At 38.5% G+C, this 12,762-nt stretch overlaps 1 pseudogene; it reads left to right on the forward strand.

Moving 5' to 3' along the window:
- Nucleotides 1-242: 242 nt before the first annotated feature.
- Nucleotides 243-9,127, forward strand: LOC134739016 (uncharacterized; annotated as a pseudogene).
- Nucleotides 9,128-12,762: the final 3,635 nt, after the last annotated feature.

The following is a 12,762-nucleotide window of genomic DNA, read 5'->3' on the forward strand; positions in this document are numbered from 1 at the left end:
GTGGTAGAAGACAGGATTTATATGGACAAAATAACAAAATAATTGAAAAATATTAAAGATTTATATTATATCATATTATTGTTATTATTATATATGATGCCAATAGCGAAAGAGGGTCTTTCAGGAGACTGAAACGCGAAGACAGGAAAAACTTTACATTAAAATTTTTTTTTCTCTCTTCCTGCTCTTTGCACCAGTACTTGGGCTAAGACACAAAAAGTATGCAGCAGAGCAGAGTAAATATGGCCCTGGATATATATGGCCAGAGGATTAAAATGGGGAATCCCAAGAAACTGGAAACTATTGGGGGTATTTTGGAGGGGGAGGTGGTCAAGTAAGTGAACCCGAAAAGTTGTTTATGAAGTTCTAAATTTACCTCAAAGCTGTACATTCACAGATTTTCTTCTAAACACAAAGATAGACCACTGCCAAGATCTAACTGAATGATACACATGCGGAAGAGATCCAAATAACACTGAACTTTTTTCTGTGCGGAAGCTTTTTAGTGTCATCCAATCCATTTGTCTATTTTTGCTTTCATTGAAAAAAGAGATTGTGGAATGATGGTTTCCAGGGGCTTGGGGGAAGTGGAAACAGAGATGTATTTTTCAAAGTTTACAAAATTTCAGTTATTCAATATGAATAGATGCTAGAGAGCTACTGTACAGCACAGGGCCTATAATTAGCAATACTGAATTATATACTTAAAAATTTACTAAGACGGTGAGTCTAACTGTATGTCTCTTCACCACAAAAAAAGAAAGGAAAAAGGCAAGAAAAAACTTTTGTAGGTGATATATATGTTTACAGCATTAATTTTGGTGATAGTTTTATGGGTGTATAATTATCTCCAAACTCACTAAATTGTATACGTTAAATTTGTACAGCTTTTTGTGTTAATCATACCTCTATAAACTATTTTAAAACAAAAACAAATACCACTGTACTGGCATTAAAACCACAACCCACAAATGACTTCAGAACTTGCTCCTGAACACAACAGGTTAGATTGCTTGCTATAACAAAAGTAACCACTGGATAAGTCTTCTCCACTAGCTAAAGAAGACTTCATATTCTAATAATATCCAGAACACAATTCAAACTTACTTGGCACAATATGCAGAAAACTAAAATTGGACCCCTTTCTTACACCTTAAACAAAAATTAACTCAAGATGGATTAAAGACTTAAATGTAAAACCCAAAACCATAAAATCCCCAAAAGAAAACTTCGGCAATACCATTCAGGACATAAGCATGGGCAAAGACTTCATGATGAAAACACCAAAAGCAATTGCAACAAAAGCCAAAATTAACAAACAGAATTTAACTAAACTAAAGAGCTTCTGCACAGCAAAAGAAACTAGCATAAGAGTGAACAGACAACCTACAAAATGGGAGAAAATTTTTGCAATCTACCCATCTGAACAAGGTCTAGTATCCAGAATCTACAAGGAACTTAAACAAATTTACAAGAAAGTAACAAACCCATCAAAAAGTGAGCAAAGTATATGAAAAGACACTTCTCAAAAGAAGACATTTATGTGGCCAACAAACATATGAAAAAAACTCATCATCACTGATCGTTAGAGAAATGCAAATCAAAACCACAATGAGATACCATCTCATGCCAGTCAGAATGGTGATTATTAAAAGCTCAAGAAGCAATAGATGCTGGTGAGGCTGTGGAGAAATAGGAATACTTTTATACTGTTGGTGGGAATCTAAATTAGTTCAACCATTGTGTAAGACAGTATGGCAATTCCTCAAGGGTCTAGAACCAGAAATACCATTTGACCCAGCAATCCCATTACTGAGTATATACTCAAAGGAATATAAATTATTCTGCTATAAAGAAACATGCACATGTATGTTTATTGCAGCACTATTTACAATAGCAAAGACATGAAACCAACACAAATGCCCATCAATGATATATTGGATAAGGAAAATGTGGTACATATACACCATGGAATACTATGAAGCCATTAAAAGAATGAGATCATGTCCTTTACAGGGACATGGATGAAGCTGGAAGCCATCATCTTCAGCAAACAAACACAGGAACAGAAAACCAAACACCGCATGTTCTCACTCTTAAGTGGGAGTTGAACCATGAGAACACATGGACACAGGGAGGGAAACAACAAACACTGGGGTCTGTTGGGGGGTGAGGGTCAAGGGGAGGGAAAGCGTTAGGACAAATATCTAATGTATGCGGGGCTTGAAACCTAGATGATGGGTTGATGGGTGCAGCAAACCACCAGGGCGCATGTATACCTATGTAAGAAACCTGCACATTCTGCACATGTATCCTGGAATTGAAAGTAAAATTTAAAAAAATTACTTGATACAAAAACTAGGGAAATCACAAATTCAAATGGGAAGAGACACTCAATAAATGGTAAAGCTAAGACGACAAAGATGTTGGAATTAGCAGAAAAATATTTTAAGCAACTATTTAATAATGCACCAACAGAAATTAAAATATTATTTAAATAGAAAAATACTGTTAAAAATCTCAGCAAAATATAAAAGATATAAAAAATGTGAATTACAGACTTAGAATAATCAAAATAATAACTCATTAGATAGGCTACATAGTAGAAAAAGATGACAGAAAAATCAGTAAACTTAAAGAAAGATTAATACAAATTATCTCATGTGAGCAAACAGAAAAGGCTGATACAAAATAAGCAGAGCACCAACACCAAGTGGCATAATATTAAAAGGTCTAACATTTACGTAATTCGAGTTGCCAAAAAAGAGAAAGAATACAGTACATCAAAAATATTTAATTCAAATATATAAATATATAGATTTCAGAAGCTTAGTGAACAACAACAATGTATATTAAACAATTTGTTGGGTTATAAAACATACTTTAACAAATTTATGAGTTAAAAATTATACAAAGTCTGCTATATATCCGTAATGGAGTTAGACTAGAAATCAGAAAAGGAATGATAATACGAAAACCTCCAAATGCTGCAAAATTAGTACAAATATAAATAATCTATGTGTCAGATAAGTCTCAGAAAAATTAAAAATTATATTTTAGCTCAATGAAAATGGAAACTCAACATGTCAAATTTGAATAACATAGCTAAAACAATGCATAGTGAAAATTTATGGCAAAACAGTTAGGGAAGAGTAAAAGACTGTAATCAGAAATCTAAGCTGTCAATTAGAAATCTAAGCTGTCACTTCCAGAAACTAGAAAAAGAAAAATAAACACAATCCAAAAGAATGAAGGAATTCACAAATTTGAGATCAGAAAGCAACATATTTGAAAACAAATAATGCAGAAAAGCAATATAATCAGGCATGTTTCTGTTAAAGATTCATAAATTGGCTAATCAATTTTTATTTAATTTATCAATGAGACTACAATAAAAGAGTACATGGATTACAAATATATTGAATGAAACGATGAGTACCGTTACAGATGATGCAAACATTAAAAGGATAATAAAGAAATACTGCAGGCTGGGCACGGTGGCTCACACCTGTAATCCCAGCACTTTGGGAGGCCAAGGATAGTGGATCACGAGGTCAGGAGTTCAAGACCAGCCTGGCCAAGATGGTGAAACCCCATCTCTACTAAAAATACAAAAATTAGCTGGGCATGGTGGTGAGTGCCTGTAATCCCAGCTACTCAGGAGGCTGAGGCAGAGAATTGCTTGAACTTGGGAGGTGGAGGCTACAGTGAGGTGAGATTGCACCACTGCACTCCAGCCTGAGTGACAGAGTGAGACTCCATCTCAAAAAAAAAAAAAAAAAAAAAAAAAGAAAGAAATACTGCAAACAACTCTAACCACATATATTTGCCAAACTAAATAAAACAGGCCAATTCTTTGAAAAACACATATTACCAAAACTCAACCAAAATAGAATGGATAATCTGAGTAGTCATAAACATCAAAAAAATTAAACTTGTAGTTAAAAATTTACAGAAATAAAATCTCCAAGCCCAGATAGCAATCATGTGAACATATCAATAGATCAATAACATTTTTGACAAAACTGAACATTTACTAATTGTGAAGGTTAATATTGAGGGTCAACTTGATTGCATTGAGAGATACAAAGTATTTATTTTGGGTGTGTCTGTGTGGATGTTGCCAAAAGCAATTAACATTTGAGTCAGTGGGCTGGGGAAGGCAGATCCACCCTTAATCTGGTGGACATAATCTAAATAGCTGCCGGGAAATATGAAGCAGACAGAAAAATGTGAAAAGGAGACGACAGGCGTAGTCTCTCAGCCTACATCTTTCTATGGTGCTGGATGCTTTATGCCCTCAAACATCAGGCTCCAAGTTTTTGGGCTTGGACTGGCTCTCCTTGCTCCTCAGTTTGCAGACAGCCTATTGTGGAATCTTGTGAGTGTGTAAGTTGGACTTAACTTCTAATAGTATGAAGAACACTTGTAGTCCTTGGCATGAACTGTTTAGAGAGTTATGCAAAATAAATGAGTTTGACACTCCTGATTCACTGCTTGTGAGAGGCAAGGAGTTTACTGGCTCTATATATAATACCTTTGACCAGATGTGGAAAACCAAGGAACATAGTGAAGCTGGTTGATTGCTCCTAAGTTCAGTAGACAAAGTAATGAAAGAAAATGATGAACTCAGGGATTCTGTCTCCCAGCTTCAGAAGCAAATACTGAGCCTCAAATCTGCTAAGATTTCCCTGAGTGAGAGTTTTATCTCCTGTAGAGAAAGAACTGAAATTGTGGAAAAACAGACACAAGCTCTTATCATGCAAGTGGCTGACATGCAACAAAAGGCGCGTGCACAGCCTTTCCAGGTGCCTACCGTTAAAGTGAGGGCGTTGATTGGAAAAGAATGGGACCCTGCATCTTGGAATAGGGATATGTGGGAGGACCCTGATGAAGGAGGACAATGAGTTTGTAAACTCTGATGAACCCTTTTTGCCAGAAGGAACAGCTACCCCATCCCCAGTATTAGCAACACCCCCCACCCCACCCCACCCCACCCATATTGCCATCAGCCTTCCCACCTTTGTCTGAGGAGATAAACCCTGCACTGCCTGAGGCAGTTGCCAGGCAAGATAATGTTGATTCTCCAGAGAAGCCAATCCCAACACCTCTGTTTACTTCTAGATGTATAAACTAAAGTCCCTGCAAGCCCTTAGAGGTGAGGTTGAGAGTGTGACCCATGAGGAGGTGCACACACTAAAAAAAAACTGTTTGAGTTCTCTAATTTATATGAACAGCCAATCTGGAAAACAGGTATGGGAATGGATATTAAGGGTATGGGATAATGGTGGAAGGAACGTAGTTGGATCAGGCCGAATTTATTGATTTGGGTCCATTAAGTTGAAACTGCATTTAATGTTGCAGCTCAGGGAGTTTAAAAAGGTTCTAAAAATTTATTTGCTTGGTTAGCTGAAATATGGATTAAAAGATGGCCCACTGTGAGTGAGCTGGAAATGCCTGATCTCTCTTGGGTTAATGTAGAGGAAGGGATCCAAAGACTTACAGAGATTGGGATGGTGGAGTGGATTAGTCACTTTAGACCTACTCATCCCAGCTGGCGGGGGGGAGGAGGGTTCCAGAAAATATATCCTTGACCAATGCCTTGTGAAATTGATTTGTGAGGGCAGCACCTGCATCTTTGAAGAGCCCTGTAATTGCTCTTCTCTGTATGTCAGATCTAACGGTGGGAACTGCATACACTCAACTACAAAATTTAAATACAATGGGAATAATTGGATCCTGAGGTGGCAGGGGCCAAGTGGCAGCACTCAACTGTCAAAGTCAACGTGGGCGTAGCTACCACAATGGACAGCAGAGGCAAAGCCACAGTCAGAATTGTCTGACACGTGTAGAGCTCTGGCATTGCCTAATTAATCATGTTGTTCCTAGAAGTGAAATTAATAGGAAGCCTACTGCATTTCTACTTAAATTATACAAACAGAAAACTTCAAGGTTGAATGGACAAAAGACTAATTTGAGTTATACAAACAGAGAATCATAGCCCCTCAATCAATTTCCAGACTTAAACCAGTTTACAGACCCAGGACTTCTTGAATGAAAGGGAGGCCAGGTCCCCTTGAGGAAGGACCCCACTATATTACCGACAAGGTATGCAGTGAGTCTTTCTCCCATTCTTCCCCAAGAAGACCTCTGGCCTTTTACCAGGGTAACTGTGCATTGAGGAAAGGGAAATGATCCGAAATTTTGGAGACTACCATACACTGGCTTTGAGCTGATATTGATTCTAGGGGATCCAAAATGTCATTTTGGTTCTCCAGTTAAAGTAGGGGCTTATGGAGGTCAGATAATTAATGGAGTTTTAGCTCAGGTCCAACTTACAGGGGGTCCAGTGAGTTCCCAGTCTCATCCTGTGGTCATTTCCCCAGTGCCAGAATGCATAATTGTCATAAAGACATACTTAGCAGCTGGCAGAACCCCCACGTTGGCTCCCTGACTGGTAGGGTGAGGGCTACTATAGTGGGAAAGGCCAAATGGAAGCCATTACAGCTGCCCCTACTTAGAAATATAGTAATTCAAAAACAATATCACATCCCTGGAGTGATTGCAGAGATCAGTGTCACCATCAGGCACATGAAGGATGCAGGGGTGGTAATTCCCACCACATCCCTGTTCAATGCTCCCATTTGGCCTGTGCAGAAGACAGCTAGATCTTGGAGAATGACAGTGGATTATCATAAGCTTAACCAAGTGGTTATGCCATTTGCAGGTGCTGTACCAGATGTGGTTTCATTGCTTGAGCAAATTAACACATCTCTTGCTACCTGGTATGCAGCCATTGACTTGGGAAATGCCTTTTTCTCGATTCCTGTCCATAATACCCACCAGAAGCAATTTGCCTTCAGCTGGCAAGGCCAGCAATATATCTTTACTGTCCTACTTCAGGTGTATATCAACTCTCCAGCTTTGTATCATAATCTTATTGGGAGAGATTTTGCTTTTTGCTTCTGCAAGATATCACACTGGTACATTACACTGTTGACATTATGCTGATTGGATCCAACACGCTGGAATTATGGGTGAGAAATTTGCATGCCAGAGGATGGAAAATAAATCCAACTAAAATTCAAGGAGCTTCTACCTCAGTAAAATTTCTAGGGCTCCAGTGGTGTGGGACCTATTGAGATATTCCTTCTAAGGTAAAGGACAAGTTGCTGCATTTGGCCCCTCCTACATCCAAGAAAGAAGCATAACTCCTAGTGGGCCTATTTAGACTTTGGAGGCAACACATTCCTCATTTGGGTGTGTTACTATGGCCCATTTATCAAGTGACCCGAAAGGCTGCCAGTTTTGAGTGGGGTCCAAGAAGAGGAGAAGGTTCTGCAACAGGGACCAGGTTGTGCAAGTTGCTCTGCCACTTAGGCCATATGACGCAGCAGATCCAACGGTGCTTGAGGTTTCAGTGGCAGATAGGGATGCTGTTTGGATCCTTTGGCAGGCACCCATAGGTGAATCACAGAAGAGGCCGCTAGGATTTCGGAGTAAGGCCCTGCCATCTTCTGCAGATAACTACTCTCCTTTTGAGAGACTGCTCTTGGCCTGTTACTGCGCTTTCGTGGAAACTGAACATTTGACTATGGGTCATCAAGTCATCGTGCAACCTGAACTGCCTATCATGAACTGGATGCTTTCTGACTCATCAGGCCACAAAGTGGGTCATGCACAGCAGCATCATGAAATTGAAGTGGTATATACGTGACTGGGCTCGAGCAGGTCTTGAAGGTACAAGTAAGTTACGTGAGTAAGTGGCCCAAATACCCATGGTCTCCACTCCTGACATCCTACCTTCTCTACCCCAGCCTGAACCAATGATCTCATGGGGAGTTCCCTATGATCAGCTGACAGAGGAAGAGAAGACTAGGGCCTGGTTCACAGATGGTTCTGCATGATATGCAGGCACCACCTGAAAGTGGACAGCTACAACACTACAATCCCTTTCTAGGACATCCCTGAAGGACAGTGGTGAAGGGAAATCTTCCCAGTGGGCAGAACTTTGAGCAGTGCACCTGGTTGTGCACTTTGCATGGAAGGAGAAATGGCCAGATGTGCGATTATATACTGATTCACAGGCTGTAGCCAATGGTTTGGCTGGATGGTCAGGGACTTGAAAGAATCACGATCGGAAAATTGGTGACAAAGACATGTGAGGAAGAGGTATGTGGATGGACATCTCTGATTGGTAAAAAAGTGTGAAGATATTTGTATACTATGTGAGTGCTCACCAATGGGTGACTTCAGCAGATGAGGAGTTTACTAATCAAGTGGATAAGATGACCCATTCTGAGGACACCACTCAGCCTCTTTCCTCAGCCACCCCTGTCATCACCCAATAGGCCCACAAACAAAGTGGCCATGGTGGCAGGGATGGAGGTTACACATGGGCTCAGCAATATGGACTTCCACTCACCAAGGGTGACCTGACTATGGCCACTGTTGAGTGCCCAATTTGCCAGCAGCAGAGACCAACACTGAGCCCTCGATATGGCACCATTCCTTGGGGTGATCAGCCAGCCACCTGGTGGCAGGTTAGTTATATTGGCCCTCTTCCATCATGGAAAGAGCAGAGATTTGTCCTGACTGGAATAGGCACTTATTCCAGATATGGGTCTGCCTATCCTGCACACAATGCTTCTTCCAAGACTACCACCTGTGGACTCAAGGAATGCCTTATCCACCATCATGGTATTCCACACAGCATTGCTTCTGACTGAGGCACTCATTTTATGGCTAAAGAGGTGTGGCAGTGGGCTGATGCTCATGGAGTTCACTGGTCTTATCATGTTTCCCATCATCCTGAAGCAGATGGATTGATAGAATGTTGGAATGGCCTTTTGAAGTCACAATTACAACACCAACTAGGTGACAATACTTTGCAGGGTTGGGGCAAAATTCTCCAGAAGGCCACATATGCTCTGAATCAGCATCCGATATATGGTACTCTTTCTCCCATAGCCAGGTTGATGGGTCCGGGAATCAAGGGGTGGAAGTGGCACCGCTCACCATCACCCCTAGTGATCCACTATCAAAATTTTTGCTTCCTGTACCTGTGATATTACATTCCGCTGCCCTAGAGGTCTTAGTTCCAGACGGAGGAACACAGCCACCATGAGACACAACAATGATTACATTAAACTGCAAGCTAAGATTGCCATCTGGACACTTTGGGCTCCTCCTACCTTTAAGTAAACAGGCTAACAAGGGAATTACAGTGCTGGCTGGGGTGACTGACCTGGACTCAAAGTAGAGAGATGGAGAAAGATCTATAATGCAAATAGAAAAAAGAGAAGGAGTCATTATTCCTATGTCAGATGAAACAGACTTTAAACCAGTAAAAATTAAGAAGGACAAAGGTGGGAACTACATAATACAATACACCCCACTGATGGTATTAGACAGATCATTGCAGCAGGAAACTGACCAAGAAATTCTGGACTTAAACTCACCACTTGACCAACTGGAACTAAGAGACATGTTCAGGATCCTTCACCTAAAACTACAGAAATATATTCTACTCATCTTCACACAGAACATATTCTAAGAAAGAATGAACACATGCTTGGCCATAAAACAAATCTCAATAAATTCAAAAAGTTTAAAATTATATCAAGTACACTCTCCAATAACAGTGCAATAAAAATATAAATCAATACCAAGAAGACCTCTCAAAACCCCACTACTAGGTGGATATGAAACAACTTGCTCTTGAATGACTCTTGAAATAAGCATAAAATTAAGGCAGAAATCAAAACATCCTTTAAAGCTAATGTAAATAAAGAGAAAACGTATGAAAATATTTGAGATAATGTTAAAGCAGTGTTAAGAGGGAAGTTTATAGCCATAAATGCCTACATGAAAAAGTCAGAAAAATCTCAATTTTAACAACTTATCATTGCACCTAGAACTAGAATAAAATAACAAACCAACCAGAAAGCCAGCAGCAGAAAACAAATAAATAAAATAAGAGAAGAATTGAATAAAATTGAGATGCAAAAATACATAAAAAGATCAATGAAACCAAAAGTTGGTTTTGCAAAAGAATAAATAAAATTGATAGACTACTAGCTAGATTAACAAAGACAAAAGTGAAAATATCCAAATAAACAGTCAGAAATTTAAAAGATGACATTACAGCTGATCCCACAGAAATACAAAAGATACTCAAGAGATTACTGTGAAAAATTCTATGTGTAAAAATTAGAAAATCTACAATGAATGAATAAATTACTGGAAAAACACAACCTCCCAAGACTGAACCAGAAAGAAAGTGAAAACCTAAACAGACCAGTAATGAGTTCTGAAATTGAATAAGCAACAATAATTTTAAAAAACCTACCACCCACAAAAAGCCCTGGACCAGATGGATTTACAGCCTAAATTTGTCAGCTATATAGTGAAACTATTCCAAAATATTGAACAGAAAGTACTCCTGCCTAAATCATTCTATGAAGCCAGCCTCATCCTGATACCAAAATCTGGCAAAGCAACAAGGGGAAAACACACACACACACACACACACACACACACTTTAGGCCAATATTCTTGCTAAATGTAGATGCAAAAATCAACACAATATCCGCAAACCATATCCAGCAGCACATCAAAAAGTTAACTCACCATGATAAAGTAAGCTGTATTTCTGCTATGCAAGACTGGTTCAACATATGCAAATCAATAAATGTGATTCATCACATTAACAAAATTAAAAACATAACCATATAATCATCTCAATAGATGCAGAAAACACTTCCAATAAAATCCGACATTCCTTCATTATAAAAACACTCAACAAACTAGGCATTGAAAGAATATACCTCAAAATAGTAAGAGTGATATATGACAAAGACACAGCCAACATCATACCGAACAGGTAAAAGCTGGAACCATTATTTTTGAGAACTAGAAGAAGAAAAGAATGCCCACTCTCACCACTCTTATTCAACCTAATACTGGAAGTCCTAGCCAGAGGATCAGGCAAGAGAAAGAAACAAAAGGCATCAAAATAGGAAAAGAAGAAGTCAAAATATCTCTCTTCACTGATGATATGATTCTATACCCAGAAGACCCTAAAGACTCTGCCAAAATGCTCGTAGAACTGATAAAAAGACTTCAGTAAAATGTCAGGATAAAATATCAATGTACAAAAACCAGTAACATTTATATACATGAGTAACACAAGGATTGAGCCAAATCAAAACCCAATCCCATTTTAATAGCCACAAAAAATGAAATACCTAAGCATACATTTAACCAAGGAGGTGAAAGATCTCTATAAGGAGAATTACAAAACACTGCTGAAAGAAATCAGAGACAACACAAATAAATGGAAAAACATTCCATGCTCAAGGATTAAAAGAATCAATATTGTTAAAATGGCCATACTGCCCAAAGAAATGTACAGATTCATTGCTATTCCTAGAAAACTACCAATGTCATTTTGCACAGAATTAGAAAAACATACACCATAATTTATATGGAATAAAAAAAGAGCCTGAATAAACACAGTAATCATAAGCAAAAGGAACCAAACCAGAGGCATCACGTTACCTGATTTTAAACTATACAAGAAGTCTACAGTAACCAACAGCATGGTGCTGGTACAAAAACAACACAAAGACCAAAGGAACAGAATAAAGAATACAGAGATAAAGCTGTACACTGACAACCATGTGATCTTTGACAAACTCAAGAAAGTAACGAATGGGGAAAAGGCTCCCTATTCAATAAACGTTTCTGGGATAACTGGATATTCATATACAGAAGAATAAAATTGGAGCCCTACTTATCACCATATAAAAAATAACTGAAGATGGTTTAAAGTCTTAAATGTAAGACCTAAAACTATAAAAACTTTGAAGGATACATAGGAAATACCTTTCTCAATATCAGTCTTGGCAAATTATTTATGGATAAGTCCTCAAAAGCAACTGTAACAAAAAAAATGTATAAGTGAGATGTAATTGAACTAAACAGCTTTTTCACAGCAAGAGGAACTATCAAAGAATTAAACAGGCAACCTACTGAATGGGAGAAAACATTAACAAACTATGCATCTAACAAAGGATCAATATCCAGAATCTGTAAGGAACTTAAACAAAAGAACGAGCAAAAAACAACTAACCCCATTAAAAAATGAGCAAAGGATGTAAATAGACATTTCTCAAAAGAAGACATACAACCTATCAACACACATGAAGAAAATGCTCATCATTACTAATCATTAGAGAAATGTGAACCAAAACCAGAATGTAGCACCATCTCACACCATTCAGGATGGCTTTGGATAAAAAGTCAAAAAATAACGGATGTTGGCAAGGCTTCAGAAAAATGGGACACATACACTGTTTGTGGGAATGTGAATTCATCCAGCTACTGTGGGAAACAATTTGGAGATCTCTCAATGAACTAAAAGTTGAACTACCATACAACCTAGTGATCTCATTACAGCGTATATATCCAAATGAAAATAAATTTTTCTACCAAAAACACATATGCACCTGTATGTCCATTGCAGCACTATTCACAACAGCAAAAACATGAAATCAACCCAAGTGCCCATCAGCAGTGAATTGGATGTAGAAAATGTACATATACACCATGAAATGCTATGCAGCCATGAAAAAACAATCACGTCCTTTGCATCAACATGGATTCAGCTTGAGCACATTATCCTAAGAGAACTAATGCAGGAACAGAAAACGGAATACTTCATGCTCTCACTTACAAGTACAAGCTAAATATTGGGTA

The sequence above is a fragment of the Pongo pygmaeus genome, chromosome X, assembly GCF_028885625.2.
Source record: "Pongo pygmaeus isolate AG05252 chromosome X, NHGRI_mPonPyg2-v2.0_pri, whole genome shotgun sequence".
Taxonomy (NCBI): Eukaryota; Metazoa; Chordata; class Mammalia; order Primates; family Hominidae; genus Pongo; species Pongo pygmaeus.